Consider the following 25,517-nt stretch of genomic DNA (forward strand, 5'->3'; position numbering starts at 1 on the left):
CTTGATGTTCACATGCCTGTAAAGGCAGGGCACTTTGATGCTCCTTGCATCAAGTCATGATCATAAAATAAATGGTCAACTTTCTTGAACATCCACACATGCCTTTTAAGTTACATTAAGCTCTAATGAAAAGTCAAGTTGTCAGTTAAAAAGCATGGCCAGTGTAATATAAACTCTGAAAAACCCAGACTGGTTTATTAATTTGTTTACTACCCTAGTCTCTATGGGCTTTTTTACTATGAAATGGAATTCTCCCCTCTCATCTGTGATTTTTATTTGGTTATTTGATATTCTTTTATTTATTTTTTCAAAGACCAGAACTTTTCATTCTTCCTACTTTGTTTCTCTTAGGAAACTATTTTTACTGTTCTACATTGTCATTACTTTTCATTGTCCTATCTAACTTGCCTAGAACCATTGGAAATGAACTATGTTCCCTTTTTTTTACCCCTCTGCTCAAAAAAAGAAATTGACTGAGCATGATAATTGGACAATTGCAACAGCACAGCCAGCATTAGTACATTTGTAAATGTAAGGATCTAGTGCAATACATACGACTTAATGCAATAAAAAAGGGAAATTTTCTGCATAGGCCCAGATTATATTGAAAGATGTACTGCTTTGGGCTTGTAATGATTTGTATCGCACAACACAATGCAGAATGAAAGGACTTGAACTTTGTGACATAAATAGGAATATATGAGTGTGTTTCACATCAGAGCTAGCAGGGTCTGAAGATCTGCTACAAAAAAAATGTGCTTATCCACCATCTTACATGAATATTTTTAAATTAAACATTACACCATTATACATGGTAAGTTACTCTGTCATGTTTAACATGTTTAACACATAGTGGCAGAATGTTAGAGATTATTTTAAACCCTTGTTTTATGAGCTATCATGAAAAGCCTACCATATTTTGCCGGATGAATGGCACACTCAGTTTTGCTTTTGATGGACAGGAGGACTGAAGAGAGGAAAAAGGAAGTGGAGTTAAACACAGTCTTTCCATAAACTCATATAGAATGGAATTTTCTGGTATTCTGTAAATAGATATTTTCCTATCAACCTTTCATGTTTATGGCTATAAAGATATGTTTTTCGTACAATAACATATTTTCTAATAATAATAATAATGCAATCCTCTGATCATTTTCCTCCCTATTATTGGATAGCATTTCCAGCAACTGTGCAAACGCATTTAACTACTCAGGGACCCTGATGCCAAGTTGCGGAGGATATTCTTGTAGCAGTGACAAATAGCTTGCTCGTGGGCTGTGCAGAGTGTTGTTCTGGCAGCAATGAAGTTGTCTGTGTGTCTGTCACTTGGTTAGGCTACAGAAAGTCTAGGTGGTTTGACATTTTTTTTTTTTCGCCTTTGGAGAACTTTGTTTTAAACTTGCTTTTTTTTTTCTGGTGAATTAGTTAATTTGACAGCAAGGTTCTTAGCAGACCCCTCACAAGTGTTACATGTGAGTACCTATATGATGAAAGAGAGAAAAAAATCTTCACAGTGCCATACTTGTTTTCCATACAAACCTACATGCTGCCATTACAGCCACCCACATATCGTTTGACAACTCACGCATCAAGCATCTTAATGAATCAGTACTAAAAAACACAGTGTCCCTGTGTAAAGCCAGATATTTTAAATGTTATTCTGACTTTACACCTTTCTGGTGAAAAATTGGGGTAAACTGTGTGATCTGTAAACAAGAAATGAGGGACAGGTTCTATTTTACTGCTCATATTTCTCATAATGACAGCACTCTAAGTTACTGATTTAATTTTAAAAATACAATTAGTAAAGCCTGCTGATTACAAAAAAAAAACCCTCACAACTCTTAGTAGATAAATTAGCTTGTAGATATGTACAGGCAATCCCTACAGTGTCTTTTTTGCTACTTAAGAAAGTATATAATTTAAAGCTTCTAGATAATTTATGGGTAAAATACAAACTAGCTGACACTGCTGGCTAAAAAATAAATACTCCTCCTATTTTATTTCTGAGTTTATAATTAATGGTAAATGTGAAATTTAAATAAAAACCCAAAATAACAAATATATGAGTTATTGTATTTAAAAACAGGAAACAAAGACTTCAATATTTGTAAAAAGACGCAAGAATAATTTAAAATTCTTTGGAATGATAACAGATCTACTGCATAAAAGCTCTGCTGAATGATGTAAATCTAGACTAAGTAAAAGGAAGTAAACTCTATTTTCATGAAAGTCAATATACAATGGCAGTGTTTTAAAAGGGTCTAACAGGCTTTTAATCTTATAAAGGAAAAATGTTTATTTTTGTTCTTTCTGTATATATAGATGTATTTGCTGATTTGATTATCCATATTGGCAGATCAGTTTAAATAGACTTTGAAACAGTCTTACATTCTTTAGCAGACTAAGTCACTGTACTGGTTTTGCATTCACAAAAATGTTTCTAATTATTTTTTCCTTTTTAAATTCCCAATATATAAAAAAAAAATCCTACTGTGGGTAATTAGAAAAATAATCAAAGAACTCTAAGTATAAGGACTCAGAAGAGATGTTGAAAGGTATTTTAGCATTATAAATCAAGGGTACAAAGAGGAAATTTCAGCTAAAAGTGATGTTTGAGTCAGTTTGTTTTCATTGTGACTGGTGATAGTACTTAAGTTAGCCTTCTAGACTACATGGGTATTACTAAACTAAATTCATCAAATTTGCAACTATATCTTTGCCAGAAACATTTTTGAAAAGAGCCAACAGCAGAGATTTTCTAGCTTTCATCACTTAGAAGCACAGAGTGAGGCTATTGATCCTAAAATTGCTGGGATTTTCGAAGGAGACTGCTTGTTTGTTCTGTGCTGTTGTCACTGAAGTGGTTAAAGCTTTGTTTGTTTGTTTTGGTTCTGAATGGCTCTTAATGGATTAAGCTTTCCAGCTTTCACCAAAGCTGAAACTGTTTATTAAAGTATCAAGATATAAACTAACCTCTGAGAATTTTAACAAACTATATGAGGCCATGCAGTCCTAATGACTTATCCATATGGATCCTTTTGAAGGCTTTGGTGTGTTTGTTTTTGCAACTCATACCATACCGAATTATTTTAGTTGTTTTGGGGAAACAAGTCTATGTGAAGTTGGACATTATAATGAAATACGGATTCTTTTCCCTCATGGGTTTTATGTAGGTGCTTTAAGTGTTTCATCAAATCATCATTATCATGTGTACAAAATACAGCAATGAAATATTTGTAGTGTTTTATTTGCACCTATTGTTTTATTATTTATGATATTTACTGCAAAAGTGACCAAAAGAAAACCTCCGTGGTAATTAACCCAATAGACAAGCTCTGTTGTAAAAAATCACCAATCTAAAAAGCCAGAGGACATGGACAGGCATGCTGCAGAGTCTTTTTGACTAACATCAAATATATTTATAGAGTATGTTATATTTGCCATTTCTACAATCAGATTTAACCAAGGTTTCAGCAGAAAATTTTAAAAGCCTGTCTCAGAATAACACAATTACCTACTGGACGTAGAGCTGATAGAGAATATAATTCACAAAATGATTGATTATGTAACATCAAGCATAATCCTTTAATTTTCAAATTTTAACATGTCCACATTTTTATTGTGCTACCAAGGATTATTCCCATTTCTATGTCAGGAACAGGTTACCTTGATGTAAGACCAGCTGTTTATTCAAACAGTTAAAAACTTTTCCAAAACTTTTGAAGAAGGGCTTCAACTTCAAAGTTCTCAATTAAAAAAAAAAAAAAAAATTATTAAAATCAAATTACTGGTTTGGTGTTGGTTGGATTTTATTTGTTTGGGGGTTGGGTTTTGTTTTTTTTTATATGGAGATATCTACCCTCACAAGATGTTAGAACACCATCATTCTATTCAAAGAGGTTGCCATTAGACTTTTTCATTATAGTCTTTTGTACAGTATATGTTATGTGGAGTCTAAAAAGAGGAATAATAGGAAATCTGAATCTTAACACCTATTGTTATTTTAAAGATTTGCATTTCTATCTAGTCCCAGCTAGAGGTAGTCTTGTACCAGGCAACATCCAGATATACAATATCTGACTTAGAAAATTTCAGTATAAGGAGAAGTTAAAAAGATTGTGCCAAGATAAGAAGAGATGCATGTGCATGGGAAAACTTAGTTGATATTAGGTACTGAATGAGACTGTAATTATTTTCAAAAAGTACTCCATCCTGCTGGGTGTATATAATTCTAATATCTTATACCTTTTAATACCACCTATGTATATGCTTAGCGATGAACAAACAAATTCAACTTCTGTTTCTCCTTATTCATCTAGTTGTTCCTTAACAGCTAGTGTTCTAAGCCAGAGCTCAATAGATAGTGACTACCAATATTTGGAAACTACATTATTTTATACGTACAGAAGCATTGGAATTCTGGAGAAACCCTCAAAAGTCCTTTTATTAACTAGTGTTAATTGAAATAAATAAGAAAATTATGGAAACCTGGCATAAGCAAAACTGCTTATGAGATTATATTCAATGAGTCATTGATTTCAGTATAGGCTAATTTTGGCTTTATGGTGTCTCTTATATTTTAGATAAAATCTCACACATTCATTGGAGAAATAGTTACCACTAATATTTGAGATTCCAATATTAAGAGATGTTGTTTGGTTAAGTGCAATACATTGATATTGCACTTTTTTGTTTGTTTGTTTGTGTAAAAGTGCAAGAAGAAAAATTCATTACTCCTCGACATTATAAAAGCTTCAGGAGGAAAAGTGTGAAATTGATGTAAGGTTTATGGTCTAGTTTATGGAAAATACATACACTGAAACCTCCATAAATATTTGCAAGAGTCATACAGCTCGAGCAGTAAAAACAGGCTCAGCAGCTGAGGGCTCTAAAGAAACAATTTTCTATATGAAACATCATAAATGGATGCATTCAACATTGAATGATCCCACATCCACAAATGGTTCAAGGAATTGAAGGAAAGTGTTTAGAAACAAAAGTTTTGTAAGCATTATTATCAAAACAAACTGACTCCAGTGAGACAAAACATAAGTATAGTTAAAGGACTGGCCCCTGGGATGTCATATTATCAGAAAAATAGATTTCAATCACTTCATTTTTTTCCTATGATAGAAAGTTACTCTGTTTTTAAGACCCTTTTGTGTAATTTTACTAAGGCAAAAAGTGCAACTACCATTCTAAAAGGTGGTCCTATAACTTATTTTCCTTCATATAATTCTAACCTATTTTCTGAGAATATATATAAGTCGTTTTATTAAGTTTATTTCATTAATCCACAGAAAAGGATGGAAACACTAGTGTTAACATTATCAGTGACAGTGAGAATGTTTTAAGCACCTATGTATGTTTAAATACCTTTCTTTTTTTTTACCACAACTGGTAGTCAAATTTGCCTCAATTTTTATCTCAACTAAATTTAAAGTACTTTGAGAGAAATATTTATCAGAGAGTAACCATAATCTAGGAAAGGGAGTAGAATGAAGGAGTGAAGAAAGAAGTAGAGGTACGACCTGTTCAGACAAAGTGTTATGAGGATTCATTTTTCTTTCTCTTGTTTCACAGAATCATAGAATGGTGTAGGTTGGAAGGGACCCCTGTAGGTCGTCTTGTCCAACCCCCATGCAGAAACAGATTCATGTAGACCTTGTTGCTCAGGCACATGTTCTGATGGCTTTTGAATATCTCCCAGGATAGAAACTCTACAACCTCTCCAGGTAACCTTCGTATGAATGTTTTAAATTAAAACAAGTACATTTAATATATTAAAATATCCCTTTATATTAATTTTCTAGAGGATTTCCTAGCAAATTATGCAGTCTTGGAGTTTGTTACTGTAAGTCGATCAGCCCTCAAACTCTATCAGCCTTTTATTTGAGGTATGACTCCATTGTAGATGGGTAACATTTTTATTGGGATAGGTCAATAAATAAGAAACTTCTAAAGAACTTGGTTCAGGTATGTAGCATGTGTAGTTTGACTGCTTCTAGAATGTGTATTGATACTTCTAGAGTCATAGAATCAAGCAGATTGGAAAAGACCTTTAAGATCATCAAGTCCAACCATTACACTAGGACTGCTAAGACCACCAATAAACATATCACTGAGGGCCTTATCTACATGGTTTCTGAACACTTCCAGGGACGGTGATTCCACAACTTCCCTGGGCAGCCTGTTCCAATACCTGATTACCCTCTCTGTGATGAAATTTGTCCTAATATCCAAACTAAACCTCCCCTGGCACAGGTTGAGGCCATTACCTCTTGCCATATCACTTGTTACTTGAGAAGAGACCAACCCCTAACTCACGACAACCTCCTTTCAGGTAGTTGCTGGGCACAATAATGTCGCCCCTGAGCCTTCTCTTCTCCAGACTAAACAATCCCAGTTCCCTTAGCTGCTCCTCATAAGACTTGTTCCCCAGACCCTTCACCAGCTTTGTTGCTCTTTTCTGGACTTGCTCCAGCACCTCAATGTCTTTCTTGTAGTGAGGGCCCAGAACTGAACACAGTATTTGAGGTGCGGCTTCACCAGTGCCACATATAGGGAGATGATCACTACCCCACCCTGATGGCTAAGCTATAGCTGATGCCACTGGCCTCCTCAGCTGCCTGGGCACAAGCTGACCCATGCTCAGCAGCTGTCAATCAGCACCCCCAGGTCCTTTTCTACCTAGCAGCATTCCAGCCCCTCTTCCCACTCAACCCCAGTGTTGCATGCAGTTGTGGCCCAAATGCACGACCTGGCACTTTGCCTTGTTGAACCTCATACTATTAGCCACTGCCTCCAATCCAGCCTGTCCAGATCTCTCTGCAGAGCCCTCTTACCCTCCAGCAGATCAACACTCCCAGCCAATTTGGTGTCATCTGCAATTTTACTGAGGGTGCACTCAATCACCTCATCCAGATCATCAATGAAGATATTGAACAACACCGGTCCTAACATCATGCCCTGAGGGGCACCACTGGTGACTGGTTGCCTACTAGATGTTATGCCCATTTACTTAAATCTTTTCATCCCAGTACACTTTTTCATAATCGGCTGTGAAAAGAAACTCCTTGACCCCCACAGTCAGTAGAAACTACGGGTCATTCCATGGTAGATCTATGCTTATAAACAGTTGGGCATTCTTACAAATGTCACCAGTGTCAGCTGATACATTGCTAAAAGAACACAGGTAAAAGAAATCTGGACGCAACCAAAGTGAAGTTGCATTTACCTTTTAAGCTGCACTTGTAGCTGAAATAAAAATTTAAAAGTGAAGAGCATTTTGATGTTATGTAAAATTTTACCAATCATAGTAGCCCAAATTTACAACTTTGCTGAAGGTAAGGTACATGTTTCTATTTATACCAATCTGAAGCAGTGTATTTATGTGATAGAAAATTGTCCGGGATATAGGAATACATTCAATGTTTAAAGTTTACTGTAGTAGCTCTAACCACTGCCCCCTCTCCAGTACATGGCAGATGTATCAGAGGATGAGGAATATCTAAGTGATGAGCAGGTATTATTCTTCATACATGATTCAGTCAATCTCTTTATATATAAGCCTGTATAAGATTAATTGTGCCTGTTTGCCTGTTTTCAAATTTGTGTACTGGCACACGTTATGCTTAAAATTGTGGAAGAAGAAAAATAATGAAATTCTTCTCTGCCTTTTTTGCTACTTAGAAAGATTCTTAATTTCTGGTAAAGAACTGAACTGGGCGCTCAGAATCCTGACATCTACAAGCTTAATTGTCTTCCGAACTTTTCCACTGTATTAGTGCAAGTGACAGTGAAAGCAACTGTGTATCAGTTCTTCAGCCCTGTAGCTCACAACTCAAAGTATCACATTAAACCAGTCTTGATCCTGTACTTTTATAGTCTACATTAGACATTGATCTGCAACTCCCTGGCCTTAGTAGGCAACATGATCTACCTCTGCTTGCAATTTTCACTGCAAAACCACTTTTACTTCATGAAAATCCTATATATTATTTTGCATGAATTAGAAATTAACACTTGCAATAAATTCAGTTTATGTGATAATATGTAGAAATTCAGATAATACAAACTCTATCCATATCATACAAAAATCTTTATCTGGAATATTGATGTCAAAACTGAAAAGTCTTGGTTTTCAGTATTTATATAAACTTGGAAGGTGAAAGTCTATGGTTCCTGAAAAACATGGAAAGAATTTGATGGCTGAGGTGAGGAGGGTGTTGGCTTTATTGTGCATACTCCTGGTTTTCTTTTCAGGATTCAAATTGGAACGTCTCAGGTGGTGTATCAAAAGCTAAATTATTTTTCCTTATTTGTGCAATCTAACAACACAGTCATACTGGGGGGAGGTGAGGGGGTGGGAGGAGAAGAGAGTTAGGGGGGATTAAAAAAAAAAAGAAAAAGACAGGAATAGTTCTGTCTTGAAACAGACTTCCCAGAGATGTGTATGTCTTAAAGTGAGTTGGATTTCAATTTGGTAATTAAGCAAAGAGTATTTCTTCAAGGCTTTACAATGCATTAATGATATCCAGACAGCTATTTGATTGTTTCCCCTCTCAGAGAGCTGTCAATGCTCATGTTAGCTGTATTCATGTTGCCCACTACAACATCTGTCTTGCTCACTGAAAAAAATCCCTTTATACACTGCTAGGCTTCTTTGTTTTGTTTAATTTTCATACCCAACCTATTGCAATCAATCAGGTAGCTGTTTCCTATCTTATGAGTCTAAAAGTAGACACAAGTTCTACTTCATTTATTGTCCTTGCTTAGAGTATACAAGGATAGGAATATTACTCTGGCAAATAAGATGCATAACAATCTTGATTTTCTGAGATAAATTTTCTGTGTTTCTTATTAGGGACACCGGAAATTCTTAAGCTAGCTGCTTAGACAATAGAACTTCTGTTTTAGTTTGCTGAGTACGTGCTTCCTGTGCTCATGGGACTTAGCTGGGACACATGGGAGAGAGAAACAGAGAGAAACAGTAAAAGCGATCTACAACAATTTCATCATCACATATGAAGGAAGTCAGTGAATACTGCTTTCCAGATCATCAATTTTGCCAAAACCCGTAAGTCCTCATAAGCAGAAACCAGTGTTGGAAATGGAGAGACATCAATTTGATAGATGGACACTCGGTGGATAAAGAACTGGATGGATGGCCACATGCAAAGGGCTGTGGTCAATGGCTCTATGTCCAGCTGGAGATCAGTAACGAGTGGTGCCCTCAGGGATTGGTGCTGGGACTGGTCTTGTTCAGCATCTTTGTCGGTGACATGGACAGTGGGATTGAGCGCGCCCTCAGCAAGTTTGCTGATGACACCAAGCTGTGTGGTTCGGTTCATACGCTGGAGGGAAGAAATGCCATCCAGAGGGACCTTGACACGCTTGTGAGGTGGGCTGATGCCAACCTCATGAAGTTTAACCATGCCAAGTGCAAGGTTCTGCACCTGGGTTGGAGCAATCCCAGGCACAGCTACAGGTTGGGCAGAGAAGAGATTCAGAGCCGCCCTGCGGAGAAGGACTTGGGGGTGCTGGTCAATGAGAAAATGAACATGAGGCGGCTTCAGTGTGTGCTCACAGCCAAGAAAGCCAACCATATCCTGGGCTGCATCAAAAGGAGTGTGATCAGCAGGTCGAAGGAGGTGATCCTGCCCCTCTACTCTGCTCTCATGAGACCTCACCTGGAGTATTGTGTGCAGTTCTGGTGTCCTCAACATAAAAAGGACATGGAACTGTTGGAATAAGTCCAGAGAAGGACCATGATGATGATCAGGGGACTGGAGCACCTCTGATATGAAGACAGGTTGAGAAAGTTGTGGCTGTTCAGCCTGGAGGAGAGAAGGCTGCGTGGAGACCTCATAGCAGCCTTCCAGTATCTGAAGTGTGGTCTATAAGGATGCTGGGGACCCTTCATTAGGGACTGTAGTGGTAGGACAAGGGGTAATGGGTTCAAACTTAAACAGGGGAAGCTTAGATTGGATATAAGGAAGAAATTCTTTACTGTAAGGGTGGTGAGGCACTGGAATAGGTTGCCCAAAGATGTTTTGAATGCTCCATTCTTGGCAGAGTTCAAGGCAGGGTTGGACAGAGCCTTGGGTGACATGATTTAGTGTGAGGTGTCCCTGCTGATGGCAGGGGCATTGGAAGTTGATGATCTTAAGGTCCTTTCCAACTCTAACTATTCTATGATTCTATTCTAAAGTTCATGATTGTGTCTTAAAGAACAACTAGACACATTTTTGTCTATAAAGTCAACTAGTGTGACTGTCTGCATAAGGGAAGAAATTAAATTACAAGGCAGAGGAAACACCATGAGAAGGTTTTAGCCTAGAGTAAAAGATTGAAAATCAGTGGAGACATACCAGTATCTGTACTTCATGCTGAGACAGTTTTGTCCTGTCAAGGACAAGCATAATCTGTGAATTTTGAGGGTTGCAATCTATGAGTTAAGGTCTTCAGTGGAGTAAGTGCAGAAATGCATGTGAAGGTTTTGTTCTCAGTGTTATCTGGCCATGGCAACAGTTCATATCTTTGCATATACCCCTGTTTATTTCTTTGTCAGTTTTCTGAAGAAACGAATAAATATTAAACTATCAAAGGTATGTTTTTATGAACATTATACAACTAGTGTAATGTAGGTATAGATAAGTATCTCTGGGACTCATCCTATTATATATTTTTTGAATATACAGTCCCCAACAGATCAGGCATAACTTTAATTGTATCACTGTGTTAACATAACTTTATATGACTCTATGTCAATACATATATTTAATCTTTTCAAATGGTTATTCCTCTGTGACACTGACTATTGCTGGCACTGGTCTGAGGTTAAAGAGTACATGTAAGCTCATAGCTGCCTTTTAATTTTGTGGCCTTGAGCCTTTGACCCAATGTGGTGCTTGGTGTTCAATAGGTTGGGATTAAATGGACCAAGCACTTGTACATAACACCCAGCCCTGACCTTAAATATGTAAAATGAATTGCCTACTGGCTGTTGTATTGTTATGACCAGACAGTATAGCCTGAGTAGAATGAGCAGCAAAAAAGAGTAAATCACATGTTATAAACACTCCTGCGTCTAACAGCTTCATTTTCTATTGAAGGGTTTCCTTTGTACTTTTAAAATTATTATCTTTATTCAAACACATTATTTCTTTGACTTTCAATAATTGCAATAAAATTTGATTGCATTCTTTGGCTCTCAGGAAACAACTACAGGTCACTGTAGGCACCTCATGTCATTTGTTCTTCATCGTGGAAAAGGATAGTTTAAGGAGTTGTTTCTGCCAAGTTCTTTTTCATCAATCTCTCTCCACCACCCCCTCCCCCTCCCACCCCTATTTTCACCCTCCCCAAGTATTTTCACAGCAAAGTAAAAACACCGGGTTATAATATAAAATAAAATTAGAAGTGATATAAGGGTTGCATTTTATAGCTGTATTTGAGTACATTTCAAATGAATGTTTGTTAAACAGGGGGAAAAATCAGACTAGCATTGTCATGATTCTAAGAGAATTAGGTGATGAAGGAACAGGAAGAATCTGAGTAGCTTGCATTTAATTAGCACTTACTGGTACAAAATAAATTAGACAGATTTGTCTTGTTGTATGAGCAAGATCCTGTTTTTCTATTTCGTTTTCTTTGTGCTTTTGGTAAGGACAGATCTGGCTCTTTGGATACTAAATAGGCAACTAATTCAATTGGTGCTTTCTCCTAGGGTCTGCTTGCAAACCAGTGCCAGGCTCACAGGCTCTTTGTGTACTGCCCTCCCTGCATGTGTCTGTGCTCCCCTGGCTAGTCAGTTTTTTTGTCTCTGACGGTTAATAAGCTTTGAGCCTAGTAGTCAAATGTGGTGGGAACGGGGACAAGACGAGGGTCCTTAGTGAAGGTGTTTGTTGTTAAATAGAACAATTCAGCTGTCTCTTTAGAAAACTTGACAAAAGGAAATGCTCCCTGCTGAAAATTTTCTTAGCCTGTTGCACAAAAGATGAAGTTTGTTTAAGAAATTGCTGCTAAAGAAAGCGTCAACCCATTAAGGTAATTATATGGAACCTGTGCCGTATAACAGCTTAATTGATGTTAATGTTTGTCTAATTGGTGATTGGGAGAGTGCAAAGGACTAAAGGTCTTCATAGCACTTTCAGTCATGGCTCTGAAAAGGGTTCTTCTGGTTTTCACAGTTATAACAATGCCTGCGCGTCTTTCTCAGATTACGCCTTGTTTTCAGCCCCTTACAGCATTCTGCTCCAGTACTTAAAGCGTAAAATAAGGGTGAAGAGCCATTGTCTAATGCAGCCTTTTTCAAAGAGTGTTTCTGACAGGGATTGTTCTAGGAATCAGGCAGGAGAGAAGGGAGTGCGAGAGGTGAAAGCCACTATCACCCACTTGTGTCACATCCCCAATGAGCAGCAAGAGCCGCCTAATTGCTGCGTGTTGGAGTTTTTTTGGTGTTTTTTTTCTTCTTTTTTTCTTTTTTTTTTTTTTTTTTTTTACCTCCAAACGCCCATTCTCTTAAACAAAATCCTTGCACCAGTGCCACATGTTCCTGTGGAATCTATCAAACAAACCAAAACAAAAAAGCCACCCCAACCTTGCTGACAACTTAAAAAAATGACATAAAAAGAACTGTTACGGAAATTTATCTAACCCGCTGAAAACCAAAAAAGGAAACCAAACCAAAACCACCCCCCAAAAAACACCCCAAACAAACCCCACCAACCAAAAAGCAAACAAACAAACAAACAAAACCCACAAAAAAAAACCCAAAAAAAACAAAAACCCCAGGCACTCTAATCCAGAGTATGTGTGTTTCAGATTGCATACGTCAGTATGCACACAATTCTCTATATGACATAAAAAGAAGACGATTAAGCAGAGAAACAGAAGAGCAGAAGTCTCTTGTAACCTGCCTCTCTACCTCGTTCCTCCAGGCAAAATGTCATGTTAACAGGGCAGTGGCAGTCCGTGTTGTGGAGCTCAAAGGCTGTCTGTATTTTGCCTATGCAGATAAAATAAGAAAGTGAAGCATCCAGTAGAGTCCTTTCCCTTTGCTTTTTTTTGTGTTTGTATATGCATAGACACACGCACGATAATTTCCTCTCTTCCTACCCCAGAGTTTTATTCCAAGCGTCTCTGTTTTAAACTTTTACATTCCTACATTTTTAAGAGAGCACTATTTTTACATTTGTTCTTTTCTTTTCTAAACACTAGCACTCAGAGTATATTCATCCACTGTCCTAATGAGGAAATGACAACTTTTATCAACCTTATTAAACATACACCCAGAAGATATCCATTTTAATAAGAGGCCAATTACTAAGTGTGTCTTCAGTTAGAAGGAACGTAGCTTTTACCTTGTTCTTTGGCTCTCCATGTCTCTAATTAATTGAATCTTGAAATCGTTGGACTTTCAGCTTAAGAGAAGACTGAAGAAGGGAACTTAACAACACTGCCTGTTCCTTTATGTCTAGAAAGGGCTATAAAAAAAAAAAAAAAAACCACCAAAAAAACCCCCAACCAACACCTGTAATGCTAAAAGACTCAGGCTTTTGTCTGTTTCTAATATTACTTTTCTGCCTAATTGCCATCACTGCCACGTACATTAGGCCCTTTTTCAGCAGGGTTAAAACAGGGCCAGTGATGAATGGAAAACTGATTGTACTGCTGTCAAACTTGAATGTGAGGCTTATTCTGGAGATAGAAGTATGAGGAAAAGGACAGAGAATTGCACTTCATTAAAGCTCTACCAAGCTGATTGGAGTGGAGGAGGTAATTGAGATTTAAAGTGGCATTCCCATCACACTGTCCCTTTTTCAACTTAACAACTGTCATTCAAGCCACATAGGGCAACAATTGGCCAGATTTCCCAGCTCTTCTGAGTAATAAAACAGACACTCACCTTCTGGCTATTCGTTTTACTTACTTTGTTCTAATTTCCAATTCATGTGTCATTAGTGAACGAAGATTGACAAGAAATAGTTTTGACCTCACAGATTTGACCTTCAACCTCAGAGACCCAACTCTAGACTGAACATAGGTTGGAATATGCTAAGAAACACCTTTCCTTTGCACAAGAATGAATGGCAGTTTTTTTCATCATTGTACCACCCCCTGCTTGCCACTACATTTAGACTATGAGACATGTCAACTGCCTGTCACAATTACAATAGACACAGCAAACCAGAATTTTACCCAAATCCAAGGGGAACTTCCTGAACAAAGAGTAAATTTTACTGCACAGATTTTGGAGACCTCCAATTTGTGCAGGCATAATGAATGCAGCCTACAGACAAATAGGTAGTTGTTAATTATCCCAGCAATTTCTTTTTTTTTTAATGTGCTAACAACACGGCGTGCTAAGCCTTCATATCTTACACTGTTACCTGATGTTCTCATCACATTTGAAAAGATGGTAATCTGAAGGAAGGCATTATTACTGCAAGTGTTCATGACAATAAGTTACATCGGAATAGTCCTTATATTTTTTATCATTTAATAACATGTGTCAGAATAAAAGATTCTGCATCTTTCACAGTGAACTGAAGTTGCTTACCTATATAGTACACCTTTTGGAGTAACTTAATCGTTTTATTGTCTTTACATAATTATCCCAAGGCTTGTGTATACTAATTTAGTGTCATATTACTTAGAGCATTTTGTGGATGAATAATAACCACAGGGCAAGACCTATGACCTTAATAAGAACCTTCAATGAATTTTAGAGTAATTTGTGCCTTTTACATAGGGGTCTTTTAGAGCTCTACTGTTCTGAACAGCAACTTGATCCCAGTAAGTCTATTGTATTTAGAACATTGTTTTTCTTCCTTCATATTTAGTGAATAAATATTTAGATTGTCCTGGTATTAAGCATCAATAAACACAACAATTGAATACACCAATTTATTATTGCTAGTGTTTATGAAGTTGATTGTGGTTTGGGGGTTTTTTGTTTTGTTTTGTTTCATTTTCTAAGACGAAACATTTTGAAAACACAGGCAGGCTTCCTTACTGCATTGACTTCACTTTAATGAGATGTACAGTCATTTGTCCTTTTCTTTTTCTCCTGTGTAATATTCATTCTCCTATGTAAAGAAAACAACATGGAAAGGTTACTGCATTGACTTCACTCTAATGGGAGACACAGTCATTTTGTTTTCTTCTATAATATTCTTTCTTTTATTATAAAATATATTTGCATATCTCATTGTGTTGCTCTGTGTTTTCTGAATTCCCCATTCATGTTGTTGAAGAAAAAAAGAATAAAATGTACTCTATTTTCTAACAGGAGGAGGTATAAACTTTTGTGAAGTCTCACAGTTGTCACCACGTCATTTATAAATACTGTTACAATCCTCTACCTTCCTAAATTTTTAAATACAATTCAAAGAACTGGTTTCCATTGAAAGGATACTATTAGCATATAAATACAACAGAATCAGTTTGGAATAGTACGCGTACCCAGAGTATGACATGGTAAAGAATTTACTCATAGTTATAGAACCCATGAACTCTATTGAGTGTATAGTACTGGTCTTTGTTGAAACCATGTTACAATTGTGTGAGAAACATGCTTTTGTGCTGATGAAAATAAATTACTTTACCATCACTCTGCTTTGTTTGTCAACTTAATTATTACACAGTTAAAATATTGCTTTGCATTAGTCAGAACAGCCTATTTTCCTTTTATATAGTTTCCTTTTCCCAGGGGTAAATTTTAATGCTCTGAAAGGTCAACAGAGGTCAGGACTTCTTGACTATATCTCAACAGTGCATTTCTGGTCATCAAAAGAAATAAGCCTCTGACCAGTAGTAGCTGCTGTAGGGGTTTCTTTTATCCTGCACCTGTGACAATTACCCTGTGTTAGTGAAGCTAACAGGAGTCAGGTTGTAGGTTAAGGGTCAGGGCACTGTCAAGAGGAAGTTATTCTTCAGTCCACTAAATCTGTTATCATTTTCATCTAATGTGACATCCATCTGTCAATCAGGGAATTTAGGCAATTGTCTTATTCTAAGTGCTGCACTTTATGCCTCAACCAGCTCACATTTTACAGCTTTTCCTATAATTACATTTTTCTACCTCTGAAAAACTATCTTCAAAATAAACAGGGAAAATTTTACTCAATCATTTTGAAAAGCTAGGCTTTTCATGCTAAAAGCTGTTTCACTTACAAAATTGAGTGATTTCTCCTCAAAGTTTTATATTCATTTAATTTTCATTGTTATCGGTTTTTGACACACAGAAGGAGAATAAAGATCCTGTAACTACATGGATATCAAAATAAGTTTTCGTGTAAAGCCGCCAAATGCATATCAGTCAAGAGGGTATGCCTCATGCCATTTAGATGCTGTACTTCTCCAAGACCATGAAAATGACATGCTATGGTTATGAATAAAAAGGGTAAGATTTTACAACAGATTTTTAAGAATTAGAAGCTAGTGTGTAGTTGAATTGACTACAAATGAGCAAAGACTCTGACTAACTCTATGTATAGCACCACAGAATGAAGTTCCAAACTTTGTTAACTCTAATTCAGCACTGCTCTTAAAGATGTGCTTAATTTCAAGAACACGAACAATGCCAGCCAGTTACCAAAACACTTATATAAATGGGAAAGCATATAAAACCTAAGTGTAAAGGTAAATGTTCTACTGAATATGCGTGAGATTACTCATATGCTTCATTTATAAACACTTTTAATTGCTTTGATGAACAAGAATCTAAATACTTTGCCAAGCATAAAAATCGTGGTGTTATATGATGCAGTTGAGCCAATCTAACAGCTTGTTACCACTGAAAAGGATGGTCCTGTTCCCCCTTTTTCCTCCCCCTGCCTTCCCACCCCGGATTAGTTTTCTGCTGGGTTAGCAAATTTAATTGCCTCACCAAGTGGCTAGGCAAGCATGCAAGCCAGTGTATGGACAGTGACAAGAGTATGTGGCTGGAGAGAAAGTTATTGGCAAGCCATTACATATATAAGCTCATACAATTAAACTCTAGTTTCTCCATTTAATTTCACCAAAATTCCCATTTTAAAAATTAAAGTTAACTGATTTTTAGTTATTAGCAACAATTTTTCCAGGACCTATGCTGTTAACAATTTCATTGATAACAAAGGTGGTAGGTATGAGATACTCTTACAAATTCTAGAGAACTTACCTCAGTACAGCAGCAATAATATTAACAGCAACTGGCTTTTAGTATATTTTATTAGGAGTGTTTGAAAGAAGGCTAGGATCTTTATTTCTGTTTTACAAATGGGGAAACTGAGGCGCTATTCAAAGTCATTAGCAGAAATAGAAAAGGACTGCAATATCCTTAAATCCATACCAAGATTCTGTGCTCTAGGCCATAGCATTCTTCCTACCAACTTTTTGGGCTTGTCTATATATTATTAGCATCAGATGTTTAACTGCTCCAGAGCAAACTGGGTTCCTTGAAGCACACATGAATTGTTGCACTTTTCTGCCCTTACCAGCATGTTTTCCTGTAGTCCACAGTCAGTGACCTTTCTGTTTAAAGGTTTTCTGGTTAAGGACAAAGCCTTGGATGAGATGGTGTCCCTGCCCATGGCAGGGGGGTTGGAACTAGATGATCTTAAGGTCCTTTCCAACCCTAACTATGATTCTATGATTCTCTCCAATTATTCAAATTCTTCCTTTTCATAGGATTTACTGCACTTGTTTCCACCTAATTTCTCCTGGCATGAGTCAGATATGCTTCCTTTCCTGCCACACCCCATCTTTAACTTCCTGATTTCTGGTTTTCATCAAAAACATCATAGGTTTTTATTAATTCTATAAGTGCTTTTTCTTTTACTTGCCTATTTCTATACGTGAAAGCCTTCACATATGTTAAATTTCAATTAGATGGCTGGGTGGTACAAGGTTTTATAAAAACAAGTGCCGTTTTTATAAAACCTTGTACCACCCAGCCATCTAATTGTCTTTCTTGAAGAAGGCACGACTGCAGCTTCCATTGCATTCCCAGAGTGGGGAAACAAAAAAGTATTCCTGCAATAAAGAAGTTGTGCAAAGCTGGGTACAGAGAGGTGTTAGTTTCAATATCTTGTCCTGTGATCAGGCTTTGCTGGGTCATATTCCTAGACGTGGAGGCAGAGACACACTTCCTATTTTCTCGGTATAGATATGACTGTCTAAAAAGTTCAAGATAAATAGTAGCTGTCAAATTACTTATCTACATGCATTTATGTTGGCGGAAAGTTTCCTATGTTTCACCCTCCCAAGATGCAAGTCATCTGTGATCCAAAAGTGTGTAATCATGTCTAGTATGGCCCTCTGCTCAAGACACTAAGGTCTCAATAGCTAACTGCAGCTGTACAGCCCGCTTGAGGCTGCTCCACTAGAGCCCAGTCACCTTCTCACTTTAGAACATTACACATACTCATAATTACTTTCTAGACTGAGTTAACTACTATAAATATAAAATGTCCCCAGTATTTGACATGCTGACATAGAATTTATGGATGAATAATAGGGGAATTTTAGGTACCATTTACAGCATGAAAATATATGTTGTAAAATTGTGGGAGATTTTTTTTTTTTTAATAATTACAAGCTTCAGTTTCTGCATTCAAGGCCACATGAACAACTATCCAAGAAATGTCTTGTTTCATGCTTTGTTAACTGCTAGTCATATTCATTGGAACATTTCAGAAGAAATAAGTCTAATTTTGCATAAGGGGATTCTGGCAATAATAAGACCAATCCCTATTAACACTGTGTTCTGTTTACAGAAAAATGTTTACAGAAAAATATTTTGGTACCCAGCCTACTACCTCTTAAGTGCTACATGTATTACTGAAGTGCAAATAAAGCTATAGTTTCTTTGTATGTTTGGATGGTAATAGTTTTCCATTAAATTTCCATGAAATCTTAGTATTTCATATCCCTGAAATACCATTCTGACATCTTCTTGTTCCATTTCTCGTTAGTATTGATGAATAAATTAAAACCATGCCCATTTCTGTCTCTTGCTGTAACTCCTTTGGAAATGTGTAAATGCCACAGAGATACCATTAATGCAGAGCATTGCTGAGCAAACCCAATTAGGCAAATATAATAGTTTCCTGTGCTGAGGAAGTAACAGTGTTTATTAAAGAAGGAAGCATATGAATGGTTCTGGTTTTGTTGGTTTTGATTACTTGTAATTTAAGTTTAGTTAAAGTATGTTGACCTTTCAAATAGCAAAGAGGCCAACAATTACAAAAGAAGTTGCATTGGTTTCAGTGCCCAAGTTCATACTCACAGAGAAAAAGATGGAATATTTTCAAAATTTAAATAGGGAAATAATTCCTATAAAATGAAAGTATGCAATTCACAGTGATCTAGAAACAATGCATTCTCCTAAGTTTTCAACATAGAAACTTCCTTATTCGAGTTAACCATACTAAAAGATAGTTTTCAGAAATCAATTATAGACAGCTATAAAATCATGCTGTTGGTAATGTCTCTGCTGTTACATTATAAAGACAGGCAGAGGAAAATAAAGATTTGTTTTGAAAATATGCAAAAACATGGTGATATTTTCTGTTACTTATTTAATCATCCTATGGAGGCTGCTATTGTAAAATCTTGGTTTAGTGTTAGGAATAGAACAGAGTATTTCAGTTAGAAGGGACCTACAGTGATCACCTGTTCCAACTGCCTGACCACGTCAAGGCTGACCAAAAGTTAAAGAATTTATTAAGGGCATTTTACAAATAACTTTTAAACACTGACAGGGTTGGGGTATAAACCAGCTCTCTAGGAAGCCTGCTCTACTGTTTGACCACCCTCTCAGTAAAGAAATGCTTCTCCCCTTGAGAAGCTTTGAACCATACCCACATCTTGTCAATGGATCGAAGGGAGAAGAGATCAGCACCTCCCTTTCCACCTCCCCTTCTCAGGAAGCTATAGACAGCAAGAAAGTTACCCTCAGCCTCTTTGTCTCAAAACTAGACAAACCCAGAGCCCTCAGCCTCTCCTGGTATGACATGCCTTCCATTGCTCTCACCAGCTTTATGTTTTTTTCTCTTCTTTCTGGTTTTTTTTTCTTTCTTTCTGTTTTTTTTTTTTTTTTCCTCTTCCATTTTAAGACATGAGAAGTTAGGTACAACAAAATGACCACAACAACTTCACTAATAACAAAGAAAAAAACCACTAATCCAGAAACACAGGTATTGTTTCTGTTTGTAATTTAAAAATTATCACATATCTTCTATGCATTTTTTTGATCATATTTTAATGGATCTAACTTTAATAAAAGACTGATATTTTGTAGACTAGTTCAATTGTGTGAGCAATTCTGAATGAAAAATTTGGAAGAGATCTTTCAAACTATCTTAACTTTCAGAACTTGGTACATGGTTGCTGAAGCATAATAGCTTATAGACACACATATATTCTATTACATGTGTCTTTATATAAAAGTGTAATTGAAAAGAAGATCTATGCTAGATCTTAGTGACTATGAAGTTATAAAAATAATTTTTCCAGTGATATGTTAAACTGAGAAAGTGAAAAATCACGCAACTAATGAGACCAGTTCAGGAAGATAATCATATGCTTAGCTTTGGCATTTTGAGACTGTGTATAGGTCTAGTAATTTCTATGGCTTGATGGAAAATTCTCCTGCCTGTTTTCAGAGCCTGAATTAAAAAAAAAATGAAAAAATCTAGAAATGTTTATTCATTATGTTTCGGGACCATATTTTAATTGTCAGAGCAGGAATATTTAAAATAGCATTGATTTGGCTTTTTTCTTACCACCTCACTGCCATCGGATAACAGCTATATAGGCAGCCATTTGTGTCTGCTTATATCTATTGTATTTGGGAAAGTAGGTGGGGAATACCTGGCTACATTTAGCCATTAGAAAGTTTGGGCCCGCTGCGTTTCCAAGTAATTGTCAGTTTAATAAAAAGGCTTTTAGAACTCTGTCTACCACGGATTTACAAAACCTTCTCCTAGGTTCTGTAGTAAAAATAGGTTCAAAAAAGAAGATTTCAAGTATAAATTCTTAATGGAAGTAGTCGGTGACAATCCTGTCATTGTGAATGATTGCCCTCACTTTTTTTGATTTTCTACCTTGAGCTGCTATTTAGAAGTCCTTTAAGGCAGAGGCGGTGTCTTTTTACTTTACTGATAGTACATTGCTTAGTCATTAGGTACCGATAATAAGAATTAAAACTTATAATTCTCTCTGGCATAAAAATATAATATTTATTCTCATATGTTTGGCTGAAGTAAAATTTAAATAAGATAGTGTTAGTGTACGCTTTAATGACTATCTTCATAACAAATAGTAAGAGGTTGGATTTCTAAGAAGCAAGGCTAAATAGTCAGAAAACAGTAGAAATTGCACCCAGGCTTTGAAATAGCTGAATCTTCAATGTTTTGTGATTACAGGTTCCCATCAGCCCAGCAGAAAACCGTCAAATTAGATGGAAATAGGATATGATATCAGCTGCAAGTAGTCATCTTTTTATTAGCTCTGCAACAACCAATCAGTCACACCACAGTGTGCAACTGTAATGAAATATAGATCCTTACTTTTTTTTTGCTAGATGGAAAACCCTTCCAGTTCATGAATCTACATAGCCTTTTGGTAAGCAGTAGATGCTGTTGCCAACAGCATGCTGTTTATTATTTTTTCAAGTTTCTTTAGAGGACCAGACTGTTAGGTGTGTAAGGCCTGGAAGTAAAGTCCTCTATTTATTCACAGAATGGTTGCACTGTGCGTCTGATTTTTCTTTCCAGTCATGATTGTGTGCTAGAGGCAAAATCTGGTAATGTAAGGGTAAGACATATTTTTCCCAATAAAAGTCTCTGTTGAGACTACAAGCAATTACAACAGTCATTATCTATTGTAATGATATCTTTTTAATTTTGCAAACACCCAGCTATTAAAACAGGACTGAAACAAAAAGTACTAATTTTACATATGTCTGCTAGTGGTTGTCCAGAGATAAAAACCTTGAGGGAAAGGATTTTAAAATTACACGAGAATTAATGGGTTTCAATGGCTTGAAATTTTTGTATCCAAGAAATTAACTCCCACTGCAAACAAGGTGGAATTTAGGCTACTCCAGCACAACTTGGGCAGCTTAAATTCAGGAGCTTCAATCTGCAAGGGCTCTAGACACATGGCTTTCAGAAATCACTAGGGGAGACTTAGACCACCAGAAATCCTGTAAGTCCTCTGAGGCTTATTATGACAATTACTTCTCTTTGATTTCTGGTGGGACAGGACGTACATCCCATTTCTGTGGCTCATTAGTATGACTTTTCAGTTTAGGTACAGTAGAAGCACATTGATGAGGCTGATGATCCCTCCTGTTAATTTGGAGTGGACAATAAGGTGGCCTAAAACTTCTCTGGAATCCAACAGGTAGGAATCATTTCATTTCCCTGTGACTATATTCAATGTGCAATTTACAAAAAAAAAACATTTAGGCTCTTTCTGTAATCACTGGAGACTAAATTATTTTAAAGAATAATTGATTCATCTGGCTTAGATCCTGCATGGGGAAAGACTGAATTGCTCTCTAGAGATTTGTGGCCCTGCATTTCTGTGGAGGGAGAGCTGACAAATTGCTTAGACAGTTTAAAGTAAAGTGAGATGAATCCTGCCTATCACTCCAGACACATACCCTCAAAAGATATATTTCAGCTCCTTGAACTCAGTAGGATTCAAGCATCTAAATAATTTTTAGAATTTTGTCATTCATCTTAAACTCTACTAGCTCTTCATTTGTATGAACAATTGCACTTTTTTTTTACCTCACAAAGCCACTATGAATTTAAATGCAGTAAACACTGTGAAGCAGACAGTAATCATTGCAACTGAAGTCAGATACCTTGCATAAATTCTTAATCACTGTTGTCTGGAAGCAATAAAAATAAGGTTTTATGTTTTAGTGATTAGTAAATAACAGAAGTAAGTTGCTTTTAGTTAGTGGCTTTATAAATCAAGCTTGTGTGCATTTAAAATATTTGATCCTTTCAGGTCTGAGCAACAGTAGTCTATATGCTGTGGTAAGGAGGCTGTATTAATACAGCCTTACTTGGAGACTTTTTGAGTATCTTCTAATGAGGACTTTACCTATGACTCATGGCTGGAGGCTTTTCTGCACAGATGATAGCTATATATTAAGCATTTACTTGTAGACAGTGTGCTACTTCTCATTATTAAATCAATACTCAAAAACTGACTTGTGAGTGCACCAGCAGAAATAATTTCTACCTATACAAAGATGTCACTTTAGAGGGAAAGTTCCTATTAAGTCAAAATTTTCTCTGTTGTCTCGGTTATTTTTGCTGAAGAGTAAAATTCAGTGTCATCTTCATGCAACAAAAATGGAATTTGATTTTAAGTACTGAAAAGAAGACAGAAAAACGTGTGTGGTAGTCAGGAACCCTAATTTCTCAGGAATCCAGAGACACAAGGTCAAAGTTTGTTTGTAAAGTTTTAGAGTCCATTTTCTCCTTTCCCTGTCATCATTTACTGCTCTATTACTTACCATTTTCAATGAAATCCTAGTAACCCATCTTCTTAAGAGACATTTAAAATTTATCTAGGCTGGCCAAGTACTGGAAGTCTGGTAGGTAAGGAACCTGAACCTGGGTCCTCTGTATAACAATTGGGTTGCCTGACATGCAACTTACCACCTAGTCTCTTCCTTGATTTTATACACACTTTGCAAAGATTCTAATTTGTTCTTAAGGCATAATAAGGAAAACTGAAATCTTGTAAAATTTCAGGGGACAGAGAACTCCAATTATGACCAGCTTCAACACCTATTAATTCAAGTCATTAAAACTGAAGGGGTAATTTTTTTTCCATTCACTAACCTTCACATGACTGTCATGTTATCCTCACATCATTCTTGAAAACAAACAGTGCTTTCTGTAGCCAGTAATATGTTATTTTCATGTGTTGAATCAAGATTATTGTTCATTAGGGAAGAGAAATGCTAATTTGAAGTCTGCTCTGAGCAACATTGTCTCTAGGAGACACCTGCAGAGCACTTCAAACATTACTCCAAAACATGTGCAAGTTTTTTTCTGAATTTAGGCATGCATATACCTTGGTTATTATTTGCTGAACAAAGCTCTATACTCATTACATCTCTTTTGAACTCACATTGATTTAAAAGAGAACAAGTAAATTTCCTACACAAAAAGGATACACTTCCATATTTCAACCTTTCATAAATTTAACTTTACTTACAATGTAGAAAATATAGTTCCAATTTTAAATAAATGGACTTGTCAGTTAAAAAAACAATTCCAGTTATCCTTTCACTTTGCTCCTCTCTATCTTGGCTGAATACTTTTTTCAAGTTCAGTACATACTCTTCATAATCCTACTGGAATTCCACTGCTACTGCATTTACAACCATAGCACACTTGCAGAATTCCAAAAGGTCTATTTTCTTCCATTTAATGTAGCAAAAAGAAATCTTGCCTGAATACAAAACATATCTGTTTTGATTATGCAAACTGTTGTGTGTAATTTTGCATCTCCTTTTTATATCATCATGTCCATTGAATCCATTTTAAAGGGAAATCATTTTCTAGACTAAAATGTTATCCTAAGAGCAGCTCCACTTTTGCTGACATGATTATGATTAGGAAATGTAGATCACTGCATATGAATACATTAGAAAGAATTTTTCTGATCTAAACTCTACAAGAGAACAAAATACACCACAAATAAATAATCAAGCAGCTTTTATAAGTTTAAAAATAAGTCATGCATTGCAAAGTTAAAAAAAAAAGTAGCCAGTTTGATCTGAAAAATAACATATCTAATTTACAGCAGAAAGAATCTAGCAACATCATTTTTTAATTGGGTAGTAGAAGTGCTAAGGTGACAGGACTGAGAACAGGTAAATCATCTAGGAATAGAAATAGAGCTAAGACAGAAAGCCAGCTGGTGTAATGCTTCCTTTGTGTCAGTGATCCATGTTGCATTCTGTAATAGGGACTGTTCAGACAGTCTGTTGCACAGCTGTTCTTCCTTAGAAACAAACAGCCAGGTCTGTTAGTGGTATCGCTCTGCAGGTATTATAATGACAGTAGGGTTTTTTGCTTTTGTTTTGTTTAGGTTTTTTTTTTGAAAGTGGTATTCATCTCTACTGAGGAGGAGCAGCTTCACAGGAATATAAATTAGAATTGCTTTATGTTGCCATCCATGTTAGATTAAGTACTTGTAATGTGGCTGTAGAGGGAAACTGTTGGGGGCTATTTCTTTATGTATTTTTATGTTGCTATGATTTTGGTGTATAGGAGGCATAGGAGGATTATTTTGGTAATAAATATTATCTAATATTAGAAATAGTCACAAAACACCTGCACATTCACAGCTATCTCAAGAGTTTCATTTTCAAAGCCCAAATTTTGTTTTTGCTCCACTTACTGACTTACTGTTGCAGTGGTGTAAGGAGATGGGGAATTCTCAAAAGACGCATTATGATGCTTTTCAAACATACCAAGCAT

General features: G+C 36.3%; 1 long non-coding RNA gene across 1 annotated transcript in view; it reads right to left on the minus strand.

Moving 5' to 3' along the window:
* Window positions 1-913: 913 nt before the first annotated feature.
* The window catches only part of LOC130607710 (uncharacterized), an 85,863-nt gene continuing 61,259 nt past the window's right edge, over window positions 914-25,517 (minus strand). The window contains exons 2-3 of the long non-coding RNA XR_008974312.1: window positions 3,863-3,957; window positions 914-967 (exon numbers count right to left, since the gene is read on the minus strand). This is a non-coding gene — a long non-coding RNA (uncharacterized LOC130607710). The remainder of the gene's footprint in view (window positions 968-3,862; window positions 3,958-25,517) is intronic.

This window comes from Pezoporus wallicus, unplaced genomic scaffold (assembly GCF_028554395.1).
Source record: "Pezoporus wallicus isolate ANWC-B61680 ecotype Strahan unplaced genomic scaffold, APGP_CSIRO_Pwel_v1 contig_7840, whole genome shotgun sequence".
NCBI classification, from domain to species: Eukaryota; Metazoa; Chordata; class Aves; order Psittaciformes; family Psittacidae; genus Pezoporus; species Pezoporus wallicus.